This window comes from Vombatus ursinus, unplaced genomic scaffold, assembly GCF_900497805.2.
Source record: "Vombatus ursinus unplaced genomic scaffold, bare-nosed wombat genome assembly UNPS02014797.1, whole genome shotgun sequence".
NCBI lineage: Eukaryota > Metazoa > Chordata > Mammalia > Diprotodontia > Vombatidae > Vombatus > Vombatus ursinus.
Genome location: NW_020954575.1, coordinates 7,455,357 through 7,480,983, shown reverse-complemented (window position 1 = coordinate 7,480,983; position 25,627 = coordinate 7,455,357). Strand labels below are relative to the sequence as shown.

The 25,627-nt window shown below is 41.5% G+C and overlaps 1 protein-coding gene across 3 annotated transcripts in view; it reads left to right on the top strand.

Annotated features, from left to right (window-relative positions):
• The first annotated feature begins 2,194 nt into the window (after window positions 1-2,194).
• The window catches only part of AKAP1 (A-kinase anchoring protein 1), a 49,022-nt gene continuing 25,589 nt past the window's right edge, over window positions 2,195-25,627 (top strand). The window contains exon 1 of one of the 3 annotated variants that reach the window (XM_027870514.1): window positions 2,195-2,212. The gene's annotated coding sequence lies outside the window, so the exon portion shown is untranslated. Of the gene's footprint in view, window positions 2,213-2,288; window positions 2,355-3,628; window positions 3,696-25,627 lie in introns of those variants that run through there. The other 2 variants (XM_027870512.1, XM_027870513.1) reach the window with 2 other exon arrangements.

Below are 25,627 nucleotides of genomic sequence, written 5' to 3'. Positions count from 1 at the left end.
GCTTTATGCAGAGTACTCCAATCCAACCCTGGATATATGAATATTTCACCATTCCACTTCTTGGGTTTAGCTCACCTTTCTGCCTAATCTATTAGTATTTCCTCTACTCTATATAGATATTTTCCAATGTCTTATTTATAGCTTTAGTATATATACATATAGTATATATTTCATATATAATAAATATATAAATATTTATATATAGTATATATATTTGTTTTTAAAAAGCAAGCCTTCTAGATCATTCCTACATTAAAAAAACCCTAATATTTATAATTGAACAGACCACATGTGTCCCTGACCCATAGAATACCCCCAATTTCACAAACACTAATAAAAATATCAATTTTTCCTCCTATTGGAGGTTTCTGTTATTATGACCCACATCATTTCCCACAAAGGCCCATTGCTGATGAGAATTTGGTAGCAGAATATAATACATTGTATGGCATACAGAGGAAATTTACCAACTCTACAGACCTACTGTCATTAAAAATCCTGGAGACTGGTGTCTTTTTGTATTAAAAAGCTATAGAAGTGTTAAGAAGTCTAACAAACACGTGGGGGTGGACAGGGAAGGATGCAATTAAATCAAAAAAACCCTTTGATGAATTTTAACCGAGCCTAATAAATGTTTGCACTTAATAAAAGCCTGATCTGAAAGAATTATTTAAAGATTTCAATTTTAATGACGTGTTTTTAAAGTAATTCTTCTCTAGTTACTTCTCACAGAACTTTCTGTGAGACAAGCTAGTTGGTCTTAGTGAGGAGCAGACCAGAGACTCTTCTAATGTGGAACTCAGCCTTGAAAGTAAGAAGGTGTTTCTCTAGATCAAGCCCCTCCCTCTCTTCCCTCCTGGGATATTCCTGGGACCCGTTTCCTAGGTAGCCAAGGAGCCAACAGTGACTAACGCCCCTCTGGTGAGCCTCTTTTTTCATGGATCATAATCCCATAATTAAGATAACTGATGGAGCATGTTTCATCTTCACATTTATCAGTTTGTTCCAATTGCTAAGAACCCTTTATTTGGGGTTCTAGGTACCAGTTATCTTCAGGGACACAGCTTTCATCTGTCCCATCAGAGGAACATCTTGGGGGAGGTCTCCCCAGGAACTTTTATTTTTTAATAGCCTGAGTGCCTAATGCTAAAGTCTTCCCTCTTATCTCCAATTTGTCCCGTACATATTTTATTTGTGCATAGTTGTTTGTCCATTCTCTCTCCCATTACACTGCCAGCACCTTGACAGCAGGGACTGTTTTTTTTTTGTTTTTTGTTTTGCCTTTCTTTGTATCCCTAGCACATAGCACAGTGTTTTTGGCACAAAGCAAGCACTCTGCTTGTTGACTGACTGGTGGATATGGTGCTATGTGCTTTGAATTTCAGAAAGAGCTAAGAGAATGAATTGTCAGTCCTCCCTACAGGCAGAAAGGCTTTGTTAGAGCTGGAGGGGACCTGAGAAATCATTCAGCATATCATCATTTTTTAGAGGAGACAACTGAAACCCAGAGAGGGAAAGCGACTTGTCTAAGGTCACTTGGTGGCTGAGCTGAGACTACTGCCCAAGGTAACAGAAGGAGGAAGTGAGGACTCATACTGGGGTCAGATTCCAGGCTTGCAGAAAGCCAGTGTGCTCTACACGTCCTCCCCAGCCCTTATGTTCTAACCCGTACCTAGTTTAGCCTCCCACGTCTGAGACGGGGAAGGTGGAGCAGAAGAAGCAAAGAAAAATAAGAGAGGCACAAGCAAATTACGGAGCGAGGGACACTACGCATGTGCAGTGGGTGAAGGCGGGGTTTGATGGGAGCAGGGAAGCCAGACGGTGGGAAAGAGGGAGCCTTTGGCTCGCGCGTGCGCAGAGGGCGAAGGCTGGGTGGTGAGGAGTTGGGTGGGGGCGGGGGAGAAAGGAGGGAGGGAGGACGGGAGCGTGGATTCGCGAGTGCGCAAAAGTGTGAAGGCAGGGCGTTGAGTGGGGGCGGGGGGGCGTGGGACTGCGCGTGCGTGAAGGAGAGGTAGTGGGGAGTTGGGTGTGGGCGGGAGCGGGGAAGGTGGAAGCATGAGGCTGCGCGTGCGTACTCTCTTAGGGGCGGAGCGGAGGGTGAACCGCGAGGGACTGGGAGGCGGAGCGAAGGAAGGGGGCGGTGTTTCTCAGCGCGTGCACGTCGTTGGCGCGCGCCTCCACTATTTAAAGTCTCAGGGTTCCACCAGTCGGGGTGAGCACGTGGGGGAGCGGCAGGAGCGGAGCTGAGCCGCGGGGCCAAGGCTGAGAAGGGGGCGGCGGCGGGGCAGGGGGCGGGGGCAGCGGTAGCTGCACGTGGACTGACTGCACCTGGGGGGGCGATCGCCAAAGAGCTCGTAAGTGTGGGTGATCGGGATGGGGGGTCTCCCCGCCTCTGCTCTGGCTGGGTTGGGGGGCAGCGGTCGGCGGGCGCTTGGCCCCGGGCTCCCCTCCTCACTTCCACGCCTGTCCCGTCCGCCCAGCTCGTGGGGGCAATTCCTGGGCTGGCTGGCGGCTGAGAAGTGCGGGGGAAGCCCGGGGCGGAGCAGCGGCTCCCCGCTCTCCCAGCCATGTATGTCTGCACCTTCCCCAGGGCCTCCGACCCCGGCCGGTTCTGGGTTGGTGCCTCCTTCCGTAACTTCACTTTCTGGCTTCTCCCTCCTTGTCCGGCTGCCCGCGCCTCGCGCTCCGCTCCCAAGAAAGCCGCCGAGCTGAACTTGTCCCACCCAAGGTCGCCCAGCCCCGCGTGCGTTTACTTTTCAAAGGTCGTGTGTACCCAGTCCGAGCGAGCAGAGGGGGCCTTGGAACAGAACCGGATGCCAAGGGCCGCAGCCCTGGCATGGGGTGGGGCCAGGGGGTCCAACGACTGGCTCCCCCCCTCCCTTTTTGCCCACCCCACTCCTAGAGATGCTGGCCTTGAACAGCAACTAACTAAAAATGTCATCCGCTCTTAGGCCCCAGTCCCGTCCCAGGTCAGAGCGGGGCAGGTGGTTACCGAAAGCCAGGCTCCCCTTGTTCGTTCCTCTGATAGGGGTTTGCTCTGTGGAAGACGTTAGCAGAAGTATTTAGCAAAACAGACCAAGTGAACCTGGGGATCAGTTCTGAGAAGCGAGGAGAAAAAACCTTCTTGGCTAGTATTTTGGGGAGAGGAAGAAATGGGACATGATGGAGACTCCAGAGGAGGAGTTCTGACGCCAAGAGAAAAGCTGGTGGAGTTCTATGCTTCGTCGGACAAGCTTCAATCCCTGAGCCCCCGGGGTTGCAGTTGGACAAATGTTACAGAGAAGAATTGATTCTCTCAGGGTCTGCAGCAGCGACCCGGGTGCTGGGTCTCTTGGGTGGGCACACGCACCTGTTTGAAATTACAGTTTAAAACAAAGCAAGAAAGAAGGTGCTTGGGCGGATTCGACTCAGCCTCTGGAGGGGGCGGGCATTGAGTTTGGCCAGCCTTTCTTTTCTCTCTAGTAGCTCTTAGCGCTATTGGACTGCAGCTGGCAGAAAGTGTATGAGACTAACGGGTTTTTGTTTTCTTTTCTTTTTTTGGCTCTGTGATGTTCATTGAGCCTAAGGGAAGTGCCTGAAGGTTATATAACTGAGATCCAGTTGTTTTTTTTCCTTTCCCCTTCATTAGGAAAACTTATGCCACCCTCACTTTCCTGGGGGCAGAAATGGAAGTGGAGGTGAACAGCAAGCAGAAGGTGTGTGCAATCGGGGCAAGGTCAGGTGTCAAAATAGAAACAGTCTGACATTTTGATCCTAGTTCTGCTAGCAGATGCCCTGTCCAGCAGGTTCCCATTTTCCCCATCTACCGTTACTGATAACTAGTGGCCTTAGCTTAAGTGAAGGTAGAGACACCTAGAGAGAAACCTTTTAAGTTGACTTTGTGTGGATTTTGGAATGAGGCTGGTTTAACTATCCTCCTCTAACTTAAGTACAGACTGCTTGGTATTTTAGTATTTATATTAACTGAAACCAATCTCAGCTGAAACAGCTTTGTACAGACTGCACAATCTTCCTTCTCCCTTGTTGGCACTCCCACTGTTTATAGCCCATGCTATGTGTAGAAAGAAAAACTTTGGCTGGCTAGAAATGAAAAGAACTGTTCTTAATACTTAAATGATGCTTTGTACCATTTAAAACAAAAACAATAAAAACCTAGTAGTGTCACTTGGTATTACCTGACTGTCTTCATTTGGATTGACTCTGGGCTTTAGCAGTAAAGTGGAGTTTCTTTTCTGTTCACCTCTGAAGAAGTCTCAGCCCTTTCTCTTTTCAAAGCACAGGTAGTACTAGAAGGACCAGAATTTAAGAATACCTCAAAAGACCAAACTGTGTCAATCTACACTGCAGTTTTTTATATCCATAAGACAAAGAAAATAGGATAATTTTTATTTCAAATAAGATCTATTTGTAATTATTTGTATTTAAAGTGCACATAAGTGGGATTGTGTTGTTAAAAGGGCTTTATCTCTTCCTAGTTATGTGACTGAAGTATAGTGCTAGGGTGAGATTCTTTAGTTGAACCTCCTCTTTTTTTTTAAGTGCCTGCTATATGTTAGATATTGGAGATATAAAGAAAAAAGGAGAAAAAGATCACAGCTTTCAAGAAGCCTGTGAGAAACACAGTGTGTACATATATACCTATGTTCAGAATAAATATAAGGTAGTTGGGAAGGGACAAGGTTGCACAAAGTATTAAGGAGCATAGCTTGAATCCGAAGTCACTTTTCAGTTCAAGATGCATCACTTTACAGTGGAAAAAAGCTCATTTGGATTATGGTAATAAAATAAGGAACAATAACCATAAGACCCCCTTGAAACCCTGCCATCCATATGCAAATCAGTGAAGGTACTAGAATTCCTAGGGTAATTCTAATGATAGTGTGCTGTTAGATGATACTCCAGAAATTGTAGATAATTGACTTGAGTGAGTTTGGCAGTAGTTAAATGGTTGCTTAATTTTTCCCCCCATTTATCAAGCTGCCCCTACCCCCAAGACAAAACTCATGTAACAAATGTACTTGGTCAAGCAAAACAAATTCCTATATTGGCCACATTCAAAAATGTTATGTCTCATTCTTAATATTAGTTCATCACCTCTGTATCAGGAGATGAGTAGCATTCTTCATTGTTCCTTTGGAATCATGGCTGGTAACTGTATAAGGCTTTCAAAATTGTTCATTTTTACAGTGTTATTACTGTATAAATATTTCTCCTGGTTCTGTTCAGTTCTGTCTGGATCAGTTTATACAAATCTTTCCAGCTTTCTCTGCAACTGATTAATTTCTCACAGTATAATAGTACTCTATTATGTTCATGTGCCATAATTGAACAGCACCCCCTTAGTCTGGTTCTTTGCCACTACAAAACAAAATAAGTCTACTATAAATAATTTCATGCTTGTAGGACCTTTTCCTTTTAATTTGATCTCTTTGAGGGACATGCCCAATAGTGGTATCATAGGGCCAAAGGATAGACAGAGTTTAGTAACTTTGGGGGTATCATTCCAAATTGCTTTTCAAAATGCCTGTGTCAGTTAAAAGCTCCGCCCACAGTGCTTCCAGGTATCTGTTTCCCCAGAATCCCTCCAACATTTATTGTGTTCCTTTTTTTTTTTTTTGCCACTCTGCAAATGATAGGTTGTAATGCAGAATCTCAGAGTTGCTTTAATTTTACATTTCTCTAATTGTTAGCAATTTGGAACATTTTTTTTAAAATATGGGAAATACTTGAATATATCTAGAATAGCACTTCTCCCATCTTATCTCCCCCTACCCCCCTTCAATGGCACTAACTGTTTTTGTAGCTGCTTTAGAGAGCTGGTAGAAGCTGCCTGCCTTTAGTTGAAAGGCGCATACCCAGTTATCATGGTTTTCCAAGGACGCTGGTGATGAGATTCCAGTGTCAGATTCTGAGTATCAATATTTAAAACAATTTCACTTCTGAACCATAGTGAATAGCCTGGACCTTTTGCTTGGACTGATTGGGATTATGCAACTATAGCTTCTTTTGACTAATAACTTGAGGCTTATGAAGTTTCTTAAAAGCCTTGACTCAGATTGGCTTTGTCTTAAGGGTTGCTTGGGTAAACTTAATACTTTAGCTCCCTAAAATTCAGGAACTTGGTGTTAGGAGAGAATTGGCTTGACCAGACTTGAACAGCAATGCTTAATCTTGCTAGCATTTTAGGGCATACTAGCTAGGCAAGAGCTGATTTCTCCCCCTTAACCTTGTATTTATAGTATATATAGTAGAATGTAAACTTCTCAAACACAGAGACATATATTTTTGTCTTTGTATCTCTATTTCCTGATCCATACTAGGCACTTAATATTTGATGTCAGTTTCTCAACTGTGTGAGCTGTGAGGCTGAGTTCTCAGATGCATGGGAGAGGGAGCAAGAGATACACACACACATGTATTTCATGTTGGAATAATGACAGTACGTTCATGTTTAGTTTGGCTTTGTTTTCTGACATCTTTTCATCTGTGTACTGAGTGGGTTTGGAATCAGAAGACCTCTCTGAATTCTGACTGCTACCTTTGAGACCTAGGGCAAGTCATTTCACTTGTCTTTGCCCCAGTTCTCACCCCCACAGAATGAAGAGCTTGGTTTCTCCTAAGAAGCAACACTGGTCTTGACAACTGTGAGCAGAAGTAGGCAGAGAAGAGAATTCACCTGTCTCTTGTCCTGCTGAAGTGCTCCACAGTCAGTGAACACCGAGTGCTACTATGTGTCCGATATTGTTTGAAGCATGGGAATACCCCCCCTCCCAAAAAAAAGGTCCTTGCCATTAAGGAATTTATGAAGGGGTTGTAACATGTACACAAAGCAAATAAAAAATGGATGCAGGAAGTGGATGACTGCAGGACATTTGGAAAGGCTTTTGGTAACAAGTAGTACTCAAACTGAACCTTTGAAGGGTTACCTTGTACTGGTGTGTGCTGTACATGTGTAAGTCTTGACATTTTCATTGGTTGACCTGTTTAACCAAACTTCCTTTTCTATATCTCTGATAGAGTCTCTTAGACAGTTTCTTAGCATACATAGTCCTACAGTACAAATTTAGAGATGACGGAGCCAATAGAAAGCTAGATTTGGAGTCAGGAAGGCCTGAGCTCTAATTCTGCCTCAGATCTCTACTAGCTGTGTGACCTTTGGGCAAGCAACTTTCTTTAGCCTCAGTCTCTTTATCTGTAAAATAGGGATAACGATAGCACCTATTTCCTAGAGTTGTGAGAATCAAATAAGAATTGAATATTTGTAAAGAGCTTTGCAGAACCTTAAAATGTTTTTAAATGGTAGCTATTACTAGAAATTTACAAAATTTTGGTTTACTATAGGTCCCTAAATGGAGGGCTGAGATTAACAAAGAAACTCTGGATAGAGAATATCTGAGTTCTCTTGCTAAATGCAAAGACAACATGACTTGGTTTTTTGTTTGTTTGCTTTTTTTTTTTATGCTCAGAAGTAAGGGCAGGTGAGGGAACCAGTAGTGTATGGTGAATAGCAAACTAGACTCAATAAGAAATACTTGGATTTGAATCCCACCTCAGACATCAACTGTGTGACCTCTTGAGTATATCATTTAATCCTTCTGATTCTCAGTTTTCCTCTCTATAAAATGGGGATAATAGCACCTGTATCACAAGGTTATTTTGTAGATCAAATAAGATGTTTATAGAGCACTTTGCAAACCTTAATGCAATATGTAAATGTGAGCTACTAATTATTATTGTTTATTTTGGGTTTAATAGTACATCAGAGGTGTTAGTGAGATTGTAATAGATAGTTTTTTTTAGGGCTTTGGTGAAAGTGAGAAACAGGAGTAGCATCCACCAGCAGGGCTTATGTCCTAGAAGGCTGGCCCAGAGAAAGCATGATAAGGGTAGATTTTATTTTTGCCATAGATTAGGTTCTACTCGGTGTGAGTGGACTTTCCCCCCCTTCTTTATTCTCTTGTTGAGGGAAGAGTTGTTACTTACTTAAGTAGGAGGTAGAGGCACTGTGGAATATATACCTGCCAAAGAATCAAAAAGATTTATTCTGATAGCCTGGTTATTTCTTTGCTTTACCTTCTTAAGTTTGTGCTTAAGGCTTCAAAGGAGAAGACTGCAGGGGTTTTTAAAATATTCAACATTTGTTTGAGAACTAGCTGCTGTCTAGTAATAGTTAAGTGGATTTTTCTAGGTACAGGTTTTTCTTGGAAACTGTCTCACTCATCCCCTCCCCAAGGAAAACAAAACAAAATAAAACTTCAGCGTAGCTTCTCCTGTATGTAGCCCAATAGCTGCTTCCATTCTTTCTGTTCCTTGACTTTGGGTATTTTTCCAAAATGACTGTTTGTTGCAATAACATCTGCAGAAGGGCATCCCACATCCTATTTGGTCTTATTTCCTACCCTCTTGCCTGGATTTGTGTGGTAGAGACCTACTTTTGTTACTTTATGAATAAGAACTGCAGGTGCTTGCTTTCTTGGTGAGTTTTTCCATCTGGTACAAGCATGTTTTGCTGCTCAGAGCAGAAAAAAAAATTGTTTTAGGACTTAAAATCAATTCATTGATCCTCCTAAATACTGTGCCATTTAGAGATGTTTTTCCTTCAGTTTCTCCCCCTCTCTCATTATGTAACTAGGGAAGCAGGTAGACAGACCTCTCTGTTTGTCATGCCTTGTAGATATACATTTCTTCTGAACGTGTAAATCTCTTAAGTAGGAAAACTTGGTAACAAGTAACTACACAAATCTGATAGCTTAGGTGACAAATTATTTGTTGAACTTCTCTGTGATAACATGCTAAAAAGCACCAACTGAACCCTGACCTACAGGTTAGGAGAGAAGGAGCCATTAAATTAAGAAATAGAGAGATCAAGTTAGTTAAAGACTAACTACTTACGGAATAGTGACAGCAAATGAAAGGCTATGCCAACTTTGAGCCTGCTGTAGGCATCAAGCTTTCATGTTTAGCTTGTGAAAACATTTATAGTGTGATACTGCCTGCTGGCTCTTGGCCTTGATTCATATGAGGTTCGTGAAGATTTTCTCTTTAACTTTTTACCAGACTGAACCCTTCTTTCATCTTACTAGGATTCCCAGCCTGATTAATTTCTGCAAAATCAGATGGGTTATACACAGTAAAAAGAAATTTAACTTGATGCTTGAGTTATTTCACTCTGCTACCTCCCTGATTCCCAGCCCTAAGTCCTTACACATTTAGGTATCAGAGCATTGTGGTTGGCAGCCAGTCACTGAGATGATATTCCGTTTAGGATGACAGTAACTTTTTAGCTTATTAAGCTTTTGTCTTGCTTGGTTGGGCACTTCGCAAAATGGAATTGGATCAGTTGTGATCATACTTTTAAGATAATAAGGGATTCTGATATTGAGTAGGGTCTGTTTAAACCCTATACCTTAGAATTGGAATAAACTTTAGAGGTTGTTCTAACCACCTGGCTGCAGGATTCCTTTCCACAGTATCCTTGACAAGTATTCAGTGACAGACCTTACTACCTTATGGCAACCTATTCTGTTTTGAATAGCTCTAGTTATTAGAAAGTTCTTCCTCTGGGTTCTTTTGAACTTGTCTCCCTGTGACTTGTGCCCATTGGTCCTAGTTCTTTGTGTTAGAACCAAGCATAGTGGTGTAGACTAGTGGTTCTAAAACTTTTTGGTCTCAGGATCCCTACACTCTTAAAATTTATTGAGGACCATCTCCCCAAAGAGCTTTTGTTAATTGATACTTGCAGTATTAGGAATTAAAAATTATTATTATGAAAATAGTATTGAGCTTGTGGAGCCCCCTGAAAGGGTCTTGGGCTCCCCAGAGATCCTCAGACTACACTTTGAGAACTATGGATGTAGACTATTAGCTGTAAGAGGGCAGGGACTGTCTTAGCTAAACTTCATTTGGCATCTCTAGCATAGTGCTTTCCAGGTAATAATAGATGCTTCATAAAGATTGGTTGAATATCAGTAAAAGAATTTGACAGTTTACTTAAAACTGTCCAAGAAAGCTTTAGCCACATTCCCTGCTTTCACATTTGTGTTACATATGGAAAACTACCAGATTGGTCAATGTAACTCCAGTAGGGGTCATTTAGTCCTGCCTATCTGGACTCCTGAAGACTATGAAAAGACCATGAGTTGAAGGGAGTGAAGGCCTGTGAATAAAAACATCTACATTTCACATTTCCATCCCTACCCCCATTCAAATAAAACTTTCATAAATATTTTACGAGAATTTTATGTTCCTCACTGTATATTTGGGGATGCCTTATAAATATCTTTCCCAACAAACATTTTATTAAGCACCTATGTATGCAAAGCATTGTTCTAGACATGCAATGAATGGTTCAGGTGCTAGCCATAGGTTAAGGCACTTGAAAAAGGAGTTATTGCATTGAGCTTTTACTGGCTATTGCCTGTAAAGTGTCATTAGTCTCTAATAGCTCAGAAAATTGTCTGAAAATAGCCTAATCAGACAAAACACCTACCACCTGTACACAGTAGACACTAGTTTCCTGGAAATCTTGACGTCATCCTTTAGTGTGGTGGTTCTTAACCTTTTCTTGTATCATGTAACTCCTTTGGAAATCTGGTAAAATCCATGAATCCCCACTTAGAAGAATGCTCAGGATGCTTCACTTCAGTTAGAGGTTAGTGAAAGTAAAGATGCTGGGTTTTTTTCCCCATCTAAGTTTATGGACTCCTTGAAATCTGTCCATCCCAGGTGCAAAACCCTGGCCTAAAGTTGCAGAGGCAAGGTGGTATAATGCAAAATGTGCTAGACTGGGGCAGCTTGGTGGCACAATGGATAGAGTACCGGCCCTGGAGTCAGGAGGACCTGAGTTCAAATGTGGCCTCAGAAACATAACACTTGCTAGCTGTGTGACCAAGTCACTTTACCCCATTGCCTAGCCAAAAAAACAAAACAAAACAAAATGTACTTGACTTAGCCTGATTCATGTCCTACCTGGATCATTGGAAGCTGGGTGACCATGGGCAAGTCATTTAATTTCTATGAGCATTTATTTGTCTAGAGATAATACTGTAGTGCTGACCTTTTAGGATTGTTACTAGTCTTAAATTAGATAATGCTTTGAAAATTTTAAAATACTACATAAATATCCATATGAGGCAGCAGAGCTTGGTGGATATTTAAGTCCAGGATCCAAGTTGCTTTTCTCATCACATCCTGGCTGTGTCACTCTGGACAAATAAGTCATAATGTTCTAGGTAACACTCTGCATTGGTGGAAGGTGTTTTCCTCCTCTGAAAGTTCCTCATACCAGTGAAATCTCAGGTCCAGTCCCTATCCCTGTAAATACCCATAGTTTCATAACTGATTCACGAGATTGGTCTCCAGTACGCTTAGTTTTAGCCGCCAAGATGATAGTAATCCAGGTACGTGCCAAACTTTAAGAAGTCAGTATGGGGATTCTGGAGCTTGGTAGGGAAATAAGGCCTTGATTTGGGAAGAAAAGGAAGTTGGACATGACTTGATTGTCATTTTTTAAAAAATGATTAATGCATTCTGGTTTTACCCAGTAATTTTCTGATGTACTCACTTTCCTCTATTCCCTCCCCCAAGGGAGGGAGGTATATGTCCTGATCTTTTCTCTTAGGTCAAGAGTAGTTATGAGAATTACACAACTTTGTTATATCCTTGAACTTTTCTTTCTTTCTTTCTTTTTTTTGTGACTGATTTTCCTGCCTGTAAGCTGGTAAAACACTATTTTATCTATCAGCAGACTTGGCCTGTACTTTTTATAAGCTTATCATCTTTATCCTTGGTCTCTATATAACTTCTCACACTTGATTTGTATTCTTTATGAAAACTGAGCAGTCACGAGAAACATTGAACCTGGTGTGAGTATTTACTTCCTAGTTGAACTGAGAGGTTAAGACCAAGGCAGATTTGCATGCAGACTTGTTTTCAGCTCTCATCCTTCCTGGGAAAGCACAGCCTAGCTATGAATACCAGCTATGAATATAACTTCTCTGCTTTGTCCTCTGACTTTGACATAGGTTACAAGCATGTGCTGCGTGACTATTTTTAGTCATCGAGCCCCACTTCAGGAGTGCTGCTTGAGTATGGTCAAAGGGTCCAGGGCTGCTTTTGAACAGAGTAGCTTCAGTCCAGGAGATGTAGAGACAGTTCGCTCCTGGAAATAGTCTTTGGGGCTTTATGGAAGAGAATTAAGGAAGTCAATGCGGAATTCTCAACAGACTCCCTTCTCCCTCCATCCCACCCTGTGTCTCTGGTGTATGTCAAGTTATTTAAGCCAACTTGGTGAAAACAAAAGGACTGAAGAATAGCAGAGATGAAGTATTTCTGCTGCTATTAGAGCAGAGAAATATAATCAGACATCACACTTGGAAAATAAAAATGGTGGATGGCGCTGAAATCTTTGGGGTTTAAGATAAGGTATTTCTGTTCCTTTCAGCCTTCTTTACTTTCCTGAATTGAGAACTGCAGCCCATGCCTTTGTTTCTGATGGTGGGGGGAGGCTTCTGTCCATATAAGGTGCTATGTGTCGCTGGGCTTTATGTTGGCTGAGGAGCCAAGGCTGTTTCCACTGAGCAGTTTTAAAGAACTAGGATGAGTCTATTGTTCTTCCTGAAAAACAGGTCCTTCTTACTGTTTACTTGTTACCATTGCTGAGAGCTAAGCTGCCCCCCTTTATGTAAACACCCCGGGTTGAATTGGGGGACCAGGAGGAAAATAGAACTTGCTGGTAGGGGAGACATTTGGGAGGAGGAAACAACTTTTGAAGGTTTTGATGGAGTGGAGGAAAGGGTGAGAGAGATTCTGGAAAAGGACAAAGTTGGTAAGTGAATTATTTGTGGTAGTTACTTGGCAAGCTACGTTTGCCAAGAAATGTGACATAGTATGAACTCCTGTTTGCCCACATTTGCATGCACATTGTCAGTATACTCCTATATACATTTTTTTTTCTGGCATAAAATTCAGAAGCAGGTTCTGTCCTTGGGTTTTATAAAATGCACCAAGATCTGATTTCATCTTTCTGTTAAGTTCATGGGGTTTTGGTCCTGCTGTTTTGGGAAGGGGCTTGTTGGTGGCAGCCTTTGCTCATTGACTTTGAGGCATTGAGGGGCCTCCTTTTTCCCTCCCTGTGATTTCACTATGGACAGCCCATTATATTCAAGTCTTTCGGAAATCTCTTCTGATTTGCTTTCTAAAATCTTTAGGGTAGCTGCTGTTCCTTTGTTGTAGAGAGACAGAGTTCTTTTACCCCATCTCAATGCTAGTGCAGGGGATGATGAATCTGGGGCCTTTGAGTCATCCTGCAGTATCCAGAACAAACATGTGCTATTGCATGGCTTTTATGTGTCAGACAAGAGGGAGACTAAGATGGTTAGAGTGCCTCTAGAACAGGAGGAGCACGCTATCTAAAGAAGTTGGCTAGCTCTTCCTAATCTCATGTGATTGTCCACTAAAACCCTTGAGAAAAATAGGCATATGTCTTAGTGTAATATATCTATAGCTTGGAACCTGAAAAGACCTGATAGTACTGTGATATCACCAACAGAGTCTGGCTTCCAGTTTTCACAGCAAATTCACCTCCCCTGTTCAGGAGAATTCTACGATCACTGACCCTCGGTCTCTACTATTCTGAACAACCCCTTTTCAGCAATAATACTGTTGTGATTAGAGGATGTTAGACTTTTTCCTTAGCCTCCATTATTGCCAGAAACCAACACCTCTGTTCCTTTTATTCTGAATATCCCATATGGTTGTATCTGGCCATGAGGTCACTCAGAAGATGTGAATTCTTCATGGACCTCACTTAATTCTTAAGAAAACATCCTAACAGCTAGTGTAGAATTGAGATTTGTTAGAAACCAGCTGAGTGTTTTCTTTGAAAACGGAATGTCTGAATAGAGGGAAGGCTTCGGCGATTTCTCTTACCTGCAATGAGTAAAAGATCACTTTAGTAGAAAATATTGGTTCTTCTACCCCCACCCCACCCCCACTGGACAGTGGGCTGGGAGGAGAGGATGGGGCAGAATAACAAAGCTAGGATGCTTTGACTCAATTGTTAAGCTGCTTCTGAGTCTGCCTGAGATTGCCTTCATACTCCTATCTAATTCCTATGAATATATTAACAGAATTTAGAGCTAGCAGGTACTTTAGGTCATCTGGTCCTGTGCTATCATTTTACAGATGGGGAGACAAGCCTAGAGGTCAAAATGGCATAAGTAGCCGGGTCAAACAAATAATAAGTGGCAGTCAAGATTCAAATTCAGATCCTAAAACTTGGAATCTAGCATTCCACTGTACCGCGGTGCCTTTGTGTGGTGGTGATGTCTCCTAAATGGGAATTCTAGAATCTTACAACTTGACCAGATGACATCTAAGACCTTACAACTTTTGCCAAGTTCAAGAATCTCTTCTTATAGCAATCCAAGGTCATCCTCTAGCCTCTTGCTTGATTTGAACCCTTCTGGTGAGGAAGACCTTATTGCCTCTTGAGGCTGGAATCTGCCTCCCTGTAACTTCTACCTATTGGTTCTAATTCTACCTTAGTTACTAATTTAAATAGTACCAGACTAGAGAGAGTTCCACAAGCTTTGGGGGATCTCTGGTCTTGTTCAGAGATGGCTGAGTAGAAAGAGTTTTATGGTCTTCAGACCACATCAGTTATACCTTCCCTAGATCTCTATGTTTGACATCTGAGACTTCCATCTGGTAGAGAGTGAAGGGTAGAGACATTTAATAACTGATCAAGCCCAACCACCCTGACCCATGCCTACAGATTAAACTTGGGCCCCAGCTGAGGAGAGCTCTAAATAGTATATTAGGTATCTGCAGCTCCTGAGGAACATGTGTCTGGCTGGCTGGCTGGCTGGCTGGCTGGTATGAATAGGGTGAGTTTGATTTGTAGTAAGTTCAGCAGTTCAACCCCTTGAGAAGACAGGCTAGGGACCAAGGCTGTGTGGCTGCTTTTCCTAGGTTATCATAATCAAGGGTGTGGAAACAATGGGGTGTAACCAGCATCACAGCCCAACTGTGAGCTAATTTGGAACTTTTAAGATGTTGCTACAAGTCAGCTTATTAGGGCCATTTTTGTACTCTGAACATCAGGCTTGCCCTTGGAGTCCCTATAGAAACCTGAGGCATGGCTCCCACACTCTAAACCCTGGCCTGGGCGGCAGCCCACAGCCATGTGGCTGGGGGAAAGGACCCAAACGTGGCATCCCCAAGCTCAGTGACTAGGATCTAACACCATCTCCAGCAAGGTAGGAGGCATCTGCTGCCAGGGAAGTGGTTCACTTTGCTTCATTTATTATTGTTCATGTCTCTGCCTTCTGTCTTCTAAAATGTCTCCTTAGAGAAAAAGGTCTTGCATCCATTTTGCCTGGAGGATACATATTATTTCTCGGGTTCACCCTGCACACACAGGCTTAGATAACTTCCCTTGCCTACAAGCTTTCCAGGGCTAGTTGCCTATAGAATGAAGATCCAACTTTTCAGCTTGGCATTCCACGCTTTCTACAGTCTGCTCCCCAACACAATTTCTACTGCTCTATATTTCTCTGACCCTTTTAAGTTCTCACTGGTACTTCAAAGATGTCTTGTTTTGGCTTTTCTGTCTTTTAGACAGTATGTTAGTTTTTTTGGTTGTTTGTTTTAAACCTGGAATATTTTGGCCAATTTCCCTTTTCCCTGCCACTACCCCCTCCCTCCTATTAAATCCTATTAAAAACATAATCTATCCTTCAAGTCTCATCTCAGATCCTTCCTTTTAGGAAGTTTTCCTTAATTATCCCAGTCTTCCTCTGAACTCTGTTAGCACTTTTACCTCTCACCTATATGAATCATAGGAATGGAAGCAGGAACAAATCTTAGAGGTCAAAGTCTAACTTCATTTTACAGATGAAGAAACTAAAATTCAGTGCAGCAAAGTGACCAACTTGCCCAAGGTCACCCAAGAAATAAGCAGATCCTGACTTTAAACTGATGTATTCAGACTCCCAAGCTCACGTTCTCTCTACCACGCTCCTGGTCTGGGAGTTGTATGTAATCCCTTGTATTGTTGTGACTTTTTAAAAATCCACTATTGGATTTTAGGCTCTTTGTAGACTGGGACCAGATCTTAATATCTAATTGTCACAGTATTACCTTGTACATAGCAGGAATTTGAGTATTTGTTGAATGAATTCTTGGGTTATTTAACTGGTAATCCCTAATGGGATACCGAAATGCACAGACTTCTAAATTTGTATCTAACTTAGTCTACTGAATATAACCATGTGTCTAAGTAGAGTAACATCAGTTTCACCAATCTCAGGTATAGATTGAATATTTTTATTTTGGCACATCTTCAAGAACTGATAGCTAACATATAAATAATGCTTTAAAGTGTTTTTGTACATTATCTCATTTAATTCTCTCCAATAACCTTGTGAGTTAAGTTCTCAATATATTATTCCTATTTTTACAAATGGGGGAACTGAGAGGCTCAGAGAAATGTGGTCACATAGCTAGTAAGGGTTTGAAGCAGAAAGGTCTTCTTGACACCACTCTTCTTTGCCAGCATTCTTTCTACAGTATACTCCCTACTTCAGATTTAACATTTGGAAATTCTTATCAAAGAGTTTTCTCAAATTTTAAGGAAAAGGTGCATAGATGCTGTGATAGTTACAGCCGTTGTAGAGGTTATTATCTTCCTAAAACAAGTGTTGGCAGAAACGCTCTAGAATGTGGAATTTTAGAACCATGGAATCAGCTGCAAGGAAAAACAGGACGAGAGAGGGAACAGTGATTTTTCCCTTTCCTGTGGCTTGCTAATAACAGAACTAACTGGGCTTAGAACCTTGTTCCTCCTGATCTGGTGTGCTCTCCACCAAGGGAGCGTTGGACAATTAATGAACCTTTTGGAGGCCCTGCTTTCTTTCCTTGGTTGTGAAATCAGGGGGCTAGACTAAGTCTGCTTTCCCTCCTAACTACTCTTACATTCTACGGTTGGTCTCTTGCTCTCCTGCCTACATTTTAAAAAAATGTATATTTTAAAATTTATTTCATTAAATGTTTTCCAATTACATTAAAAAAGTTTAACATGCATTTTTTGAGATTTTGACTTCCAAATTTCTCCCTCCTTACCCCTCACCCATCCCTTGAGAAGGAAAGCAATATGATATTGATTACATATATGTATATAGATTTTATATACATATGAAGCCATTCTGCCCACTTTTAATCTTTTATTTTCTGCATATGAACCTGAACTTCTGTTAGTTTTGAGGGAAAGCATATATTAAATTTAGCAAGGTAATAACAATCCTGCTAACTTTTAAAGATGAAAATAACCTCTTCTGATCTGTTCTAAATGTTTGTTACTATTGAAATGACAAAACTATGGAGCATCTCTCTACCCCTAGGTGCTCAGGAGGGCCTCTGGACACAAACCTGTGTCCTTTGACTACTGTGGCTGTGAGGGGAGAGGATTCTGTTTCCAATATCTGAGAGCTCTCATTTAGAGCACAAAATACAAAGTGCTTCCCCTTACATTTGCACAGGCTGCCACTGGGCAAGAATTATTACTTTTAAATCCTTGACCCTGCCTATTTACTGGTTGAGGTCCCACCAGTCATATGCATCTGTCATGTTTGGTAATAACTCAGCAGCCATATTGACTTAGGCACATGGGAGAGGGCTCTTCGCCTTCATTCTTCTGCCAGCTTAATACCTCAGTGTAGCCGAAGGCAGTGGATTGCTTTCAAAACTATATTTTTCTGGAGAGGAGAGCCTTGACAGTCTCTTGACAGGTGCTTTTCTGAGCAGGCCTGTGGCATCAGACAATTGTTCTGCCCTGTGTTCTAAGGCTTAGTTCGGCACAAGGCCTCTTCGGGGGCATTCCTTCTAACTTAGTAAGCACATGAATGGTGTGACAGGCTGGGGGCGTGGCATAGGCCTGCTTTTAGGCTTGTACGACTGTTTTGGCAACTAGTCAAGTCAGCAAGCCTCTGTTCCCAGGCAAATGGTCCTGCTAAAAATAAGCAGTCAGAAACTTAATGCATTCAGATCCAAAACAGCCTAATCTTTCCCTTAGGGTTGGGCTTTTCCTAGTATTTTCATCTTAGGAAACTTTTTGTTTAAAGTCTTATCGATGCCTTGTAGTTTTTTTTTTAAGCCAGTCATTTCCTCACATATACCCCCTTCTTCCACATTTTACCCTCCCTCATAACAAAGTGATAAGCAAAATACAGGTACAACCTCAACTTCTGTGCAGTGCTGTACCTATAATCCTCCAAACTTTCTACCAATAAAAGAAGAAACTTTCCTCTAGCCTCCTGGGCAGCTTTAGTGTTTTGTTTTACCTCATGATGGTCATTCTGGACATTCTAGACATTCTTTTTTTGCTTTCTGAGTTTCTTTCACCCTTCTTTCATTTTGAAGGTATCCTTCTTTTTTGGTGTGTGGTGCAGGACATTTAAGGTGGTTGACCCTTAACTTTGGGTGGGTGGGAATGAGGGTGAAGAATGAGACTTTTATAGAAGAACCACCCAACTAATCATTATCTGTGGTAGGATTTGAATGTAGGTCTTCTTGACTCACAATTCCAGTGCTCTCTTATCTGCTTCCTCTGAAGAGAAGTGGAAAAGCAGAGGTTTTTTTCTTCCTGATTGCCTTTCCTTGGTAGCACAAAGGTTTTGATGTGCAGCAGCCCAACTGAGTTCCTGGGATCGGAGAAGGGTGCTCAAGAAGTCATTTCCTTTATAGCAGTCCTTTCTAGGACACAAGAAATAGCCTCCAGTTATAAAGAGTGCACTGGGATAGCTTCATTCAGTCCTTTTGAAAAAGGAAGGCTTAAATTTAAAAAAACAAAAACAAAGAAAACACCTATTCTAAGGGTGAAGGCAAGTCTGGCTCAGCAAGAAAATTGAACACCAATCTAACACTATCCATGAAAACTGTGATAATACATCTTTAATGTTAAAGACATGTGGAGCTAAGGGGAAAAAAAAAAAGGGAAAAAAGTCAATTTTTAAAGCCATCTTTCCAAAGCTTATTGGTGTTTTTTTCATGTGCTTGATAAAGTTCTCTGGGATAGTCAAAGACCTTCTTTACTGAAGGACTATTTCCTCAAGCAACTAATTCTACATCTGGATAACTTTTCCTCATATCAAGCCTAAAATCTTCTCTATCTGCTATTTCTAGTTCTACCATCTGGAGTTGAGCAGGATAAATCTAATCCCTTTTCTATTTGATGGTAAGTTAGTTACTTGAAGAAATGGGTTCTGTCTTCCTTTAATATCCTTTTATTTGTAGGAAGAACAAAGAGTACATTATCTTAATTGCATAACCCAGTGGAAGATAAATTCCTGGAGGGCCTTCTGCATAGTAGGCTTTTTAACACAAGAACGGCCTGAATTTAAGATTGTCTCTGAGGACCAAGTTGCTTCTACTGATGTAGTGCATTTTTTTTTTAATCCATAAGGCAAAGAAAATAGAGATAAGATGAAAATCTTTATTTCAAAGTAAAATATAATAAAGTTTTTGCATCTATTGATGCACTTGGTCCTTCCCTTGTTAGTAAATGTTTGTTGACTTGTACTTGTTTCTGGAGATTGACTGAAGATATAGCTAAACATCCTTTTTTTGAGAGACCGTAACTCTCTGTTGAGTTATGTTCAGTTATGTCCAACTCTTTGTAACCTGTGCACCAACTGTCTGTGGGGTTTTCTTGGCAAAGGTACTGGAGTGGTTTGCTATTTCCTTGTACAGTTTTATGCAGGCAGGGGTTAAGTGACTTGCCCAGGGTCACACAGCTAGTAAGTGATGTCAGACTTGAATTCTGGTATTTCTGACTCCAGGCCCAGAGCTCTATCTGCAGCTGCCCCTATAACTCTCTAGTGGCAAACAAACAAAAACCTAAAGGCCTTTCTCCGTGGGAAGGAGATAGGGAGAGGGGCCCTTCTTAACTTTCTCATTGAGAATGCTAGCAGAAAGGGGTATCCCAGAAGACAAAAGAAATGAGGCAGCAATAAGGGCCTGTGTCTATTTGGAGCAAGACAGAACCCTCTAGGACAGTGTTTATCCAGGCTGGGATGCTGAATGTGCTCAGTACAAGAATTACTTGAGTGTTCAGATGAGATGCTGCATTTCTCATGCTTAGGCTCTGATCCCAGGATAGAAGGAAGGGGCAGGAGTTTATGGGAGTTATTGGCTGTGCTTGAGCAGGAATGATCCTCTTCTTAGGCAGGGAGGGAAAGACCTTCCTTTCTATGATCAGGATTTATAGATAGGAAATACTGCCCTAGAGAGTAGCATTGTATAATGGAATAGCATTCTAATTACAGACCTGAAGTGATCCTTGGATACCCAAGTCTCAAGTACAACCATTGACAGACAAAAAATGGTTATAATAAATTGAGAAATAAGATGAGGAGGTGTTGGATTAGATGACTTCTAAAGTTCCTGGTTCTAAATTCATGATCACTATTCTGTTAGAATGAAGCCATTTTGCTTTCTGGTGTAGTTCTCCCTCTCCCTCCCTCTGTTACCACTGTAAACATGAACCAACCGTGTACCATAGATGGCTCTGACCTGATAAAGTTGGACTAGGTGAGAAGAATAACTTCTTGAGAGAACAGTCAGACCAGGAACTTGAGGAGTAGGTGAGATGACCCTTTCTTAGAAGCCTAGTGCTGAGTAAAAGTGTAAATGGGACAGTGATCATTCTTGCATGGAGAAATAATCAGCGCGCGAGTATCTTCCTGTCTCTTGGCTGCTGACAGCTGGTTCCAGGCATTCCCAGTCTAAATCTGGAATTGGCTATAGCCCTACATTGAGTGACTGTGAAGTGGGAGAGCTGAACAAAAACTATGCCCTTCACACTGAAACTACAGCAACAAGCAACCCCAGAGGAGGGAAAGAGATGAGAGGGAGGGAGAGAAGATGTGGTAACTCTATTTAGAAAATGTTACTGGTACTTAGGGAAGTATGGTTGGTCACTTGAAAAATGAAGGTGGCATCATAGTCACTCTTGGATTTTCTTCTCTTATCCCTAAACTTTTTGCAGTCTGTTCTCCCAATCCTTAGAATATCTGTGACTTTAAAAAAAAAAAAAAGGCAGAGGGGAGGTCTGTGAAGGGGAATTAAAAAAAAAAGCAGTCTTGCTCCTAAATCTTTGTATTTTAGCAGGATTGGTTATTTATCATTGTGGTATACAGTGATCACTTGGAAGATCTCAGTGATACTGACTTTCAGACTTCTTGTTGTTCAGTCATTCATTCATGTCCACCTCTGTGACCCTGTGGATCATTTTGTCCATGGAGTTTTCTTGGCAAAAATAATGGAGGGGTTTGCCATTTCCTTCTCCAGTGGATTAAGGCAAACGGAGGTGAAGTGATGCCTAGGATCACACAGCTAGTTAAGTGTCTGAGGCCAGATTTGAGCACAAGTCTTCCTGACTCAAGGCCCAGTGCCCACTGAGCCATCTAGCTGCCTTCAGACTTTTAGGGGCTATAATTTCCTTCCCTTCCCCACTCCTATTCACCTTAAGAATTTCATGAGTTGATATAGCTAGGGGGAAAAAAAAAACACCTGGTGACCAAGTCAGCTGCATTTAATTAAATTGGTCCTTGGACAGTAGACACCCAGTAAACTGTCTTTCCAGCTAGGTGGTGCAGTGATTGCCAGACTTTGGAGGCAGGACAACCAGAGTTCAAATCCAGCCTCATACACTGACTAGCCACTTGCTGGGCCAGTCACTTGACCTTTACCCACCACAGTTTCCTCATTTGTAAAGTAGGAATAATAATAGTGGTTGGGAGGATTAAATGATGACATTTGCAGACTTAAATGCTCTATAAATGCTAGCCAATATTATTATTCAGTTTGGTGGGTTAGACCTGTCAGAGCTCTCCCTCACAGACCAAAGATCTCTCCTGGGCCCTCTTTTTTCCTTTATGCTCTCATTTGGTGACCTCATCAGTTATTGATTCTCATGTATTCAATTAATATCTCTATATAGATGATTCCCAAATCTATATATCCAGCTCTAACCTCTCCCCTGAGTTTCAGTTACCTGTTGGATCTCTTGACCTAAATGACCTTGTAAGCACCTCAACCTCAACATGTCCAAAAAAGAGCTCGTGTTTCTCTCCCCACTTCACTATTTCTGTCAAGGGTACCATTCTCTTTCTAGCCACCCAGGATTGCAACCCCTGTCTCTCATTCATCCCCCATATCCAGTCTGTTTTCAAGTCTTGTCATTTCTACCTTCATAAGATCTCTCATGTACAACTGTTCTCCATTCACACCACCACTGTGGTGCAATGCCTCATCACCTTGTGTCTTTGCTATTACAATAGCCTACCATCGAGTCTTTTCTTTGTCCAGTCCATCCTCTACAAAGCTGCCAAAGGGATTTTCCCAAAGTATAAGTCTGACTGAGTCAAACCTCCCTCCCCCTATCCCCCATTGTAAATAGAGTCCAGTGGTTCCCTATTGCTTCTAGAATGAAATATAAAATCTCCCATTTGGCACTTAATGTCCTTCACAGTCTGACCCCTTACTACCTTTCCAATCTTCTTATACTTTACTCCCTTCTGTGTACTTTGCATGAAGTAACTTTGAAAAGGACACAACTCTATATCTTTCCACTGGATTGTCCCTTACGCCTGGAATACTCTCCCTTCTCACCTCTATCTCCTGGCTTCCTTTAAGACTCATCTCAAGTCCTGCTTTCTGTAGGAAGTCTTTCCCTGTCCCTTGCCTACCCTCACCCCCGTTCTAGTGTCTTCCCTCTGAGATTACTTAACATTTACACTCTACGTATCTTGTATGTACCTAGTTATTCCCTGTTAGAAGGTGAGCTTTTTGAGGGCAGGGTCTTTTTTGGGGGTGGCAGGGAGGTTGTGGTTTTCTTTGTGTCTCCAGTGCTTAGAGCAGTGCCTGACAACATAGTAAGCACCTAATGAATTTTTGTTTTTGCAAGTGGGGTGCTGTTGGCATAATTCTTAAGAACTAGGGCCACCTCTGCCAGACTGAAGCACTTAGAATAGGGTTCAGTAGAGGATGGGCTCTGGAGTCTCACTAGTACAAGTCAGCTAAGTGTCAAGCAAGTCAGCCTTTCCTTGCCTTACTTCACGCTTCCCGCTCTCTTCCCTCCTCCCAGGAGATTCCACATTCTCCATTGTGTCTCCTACCGTAGGATACCTAGACTCTCCCCAAAGATTCTCCAAATCCAGTGAAATCTAAACTTTTGATGTGGCTTTACTATATGAGGACCTAACCTGCCCAAGCCTTCAGACAAAGATTATAAATACCTTATAACCCTAGTTCCTGCCTTTCCCTTACTTCTCAGTTTGCAGCTTGATTTCTGCCAGATCCTGGATGATGGGACACATGACTTTATTAATTTTTTTAAACATTAAAAAAATTTTTTTTTAATTTTAAAAATTAATTTATTTTTAGTTTTCAACATTCTCTTCCAAGCTTTTGAGTTTACTTCACTTCCTCCCTCCCCTAGATGGTGTGCAATCTGATATAGGCTCTTATGTATACATTCCTATTAAACATATTTTCACATTAGTCATGTTGTAAAGAAGAATTAGAACCAATAGGAGGAGTGACAGGAAAGAAGAAATGAAACAAAACAGAAGAAAAAAAAGAACAAATAGTATGCTTTGAACTGCATTCAGACTCCATAGTTCTTTCTTTGGATGTGGATAACATTTTCCATCATGAGACTTTTGGAGATGTCTTAGATCCTTGCATTGCTGAGAAGAGCTGAGTCTATCAAAGTTAGCCATCAAACAGTGTGGCTGTTACTATGTACAACGTTCTGCTGGTTCTCACTTCACTCAGCATCAGTCCATACCAGTCTTTCCAGGTTTTTCTGAAGTCTGCTTGCTCATCATTTCTTTTCTCTCTCTTTTTTTTTAATAACAGCCTAATTCTTTTTTTTTTTTTTGTTTTTGTTTTTGTAGTGAGGCAATTGGGGTTAAGTGACTTGCCCCAGGTCACACAGCTAGTATGTGTCAAGTGTTTGTCTGAGGCCGTATTTGAACTCAGGTCCTCCTGACTTCAGGACCAGTGCTCTATCCACTGCCCCACCTAGCTGCCCCCTTTGCTCATCATTTCTTATAGCAAAATAGTATTCCATTACATTCATATACCACAACTTGTTCAGCCATTTCCCAGTTGATGGGCACTCCCTCAATTTCGAATTCTTTGCCACCACAGAAAGAGCTGCTATAAATATTTTTGTACATGTGGGTCCTTTTCCCATTTTTATGATCTCTTTGGGATACAACCCTAGGAGTGGTATTGCTGGGTCAAAGGGTATGCACATTTTTATAGCCCTTTGGGCATAGTGGAAGACATGACTTTAAAAAGAGAATATTTGATGGACTTGTTATGTGGAATACCATGCTAATGCCACCTATAAGTCTTATTTGTCTAATGAGATTTTGGTTTCTCACAAGGCAGATCTTGTTTGGGAGCTTGACTTTCAATTATAGCTGGGTAGAATTCCTTAGAAGTCTAAGAACTTAATCATCTTGCCCTCTTTTTTTAGTAATATTTTATAAACTCTGATAGAGACAACAAGGGCCTCTCCTTGGCATTAGGAAGACCTGGGTTTACATTCCACCTCTGAAGTATTGTGGCTGTGTGGCCTTGGGCAAGTCACTTAACCTCCTAGCGCCCCAAACAGCTCTTTATGACTTTTAAGTTGCTAAATGGATGCTTAGTCTACATGAATGGAGGGTTTTTGCTCCTTGGGAGAGAGAAAAACACCTGTACCCGTAGAACCATAGACAACACTCCCTCATAAGAAAGGGAAATTCAAATGAAACATTCCTTCACTGTTATTGCACCTGGTTGCTTTGCTACCACAAAAGAACTGTCATGAATATTATAGTGTATCTTGGACCTTTGGATTTATGTCTTTAACCTCCATGCTTCCCAACTCCTTTCTTTGGAAGGCTGAAGAACAGGTAACCACTAAGAAACCAGTTTTCTTAATGTCTCCCCTGAGAGGTCTTATTTTTAACTTAACTTATTTTACCTTTATTTTAAAAGTAGATTGGCATTTAAAACCCAAATGAGACCCGGGTTTTTTGAATCTTGAATTGGCTGGGCTTGTTTCTACTATTAGTGCGAATAATCAAATTGACTGTAACCTTACCTAGGGGTCTTTGAGAAGAGAGGACATGAGGAAAGTTGTCTAAGGAGGATGGACCAGGCCATTATTCTGTACTGAATCCTGTACTGACTGATGACTTTGTGCTTGTGGGGAATACAAAAAGGTTGCTGTCTATGCCTGAGGAAGCATATAGGGGAGACAGAACATGTGTATCTGAGCCTGCGATTAGTGTGATATGAGGAATGTAGGCATTAAATGCTAAGGAGAAGTTCAGAGAATCAAGTGAATGATCACAAAGAGAAACTGGCAAGTTAACCAGTAGCCTCAAGAAAGTAAATTCTTGGAGCTCGAGGACTGTGTTTCCATGTATTTCTCTCCCTAACTTCTGGTACATAGTTCTCATTTGTTGATTGGTTAAGGAAGCAAAGACATACTCAGATCTTACATTTGTAAAAACAAACAAAAAAAACCCATATTTGTCCCTTTTCACTGCTAAAACCGTAAGAA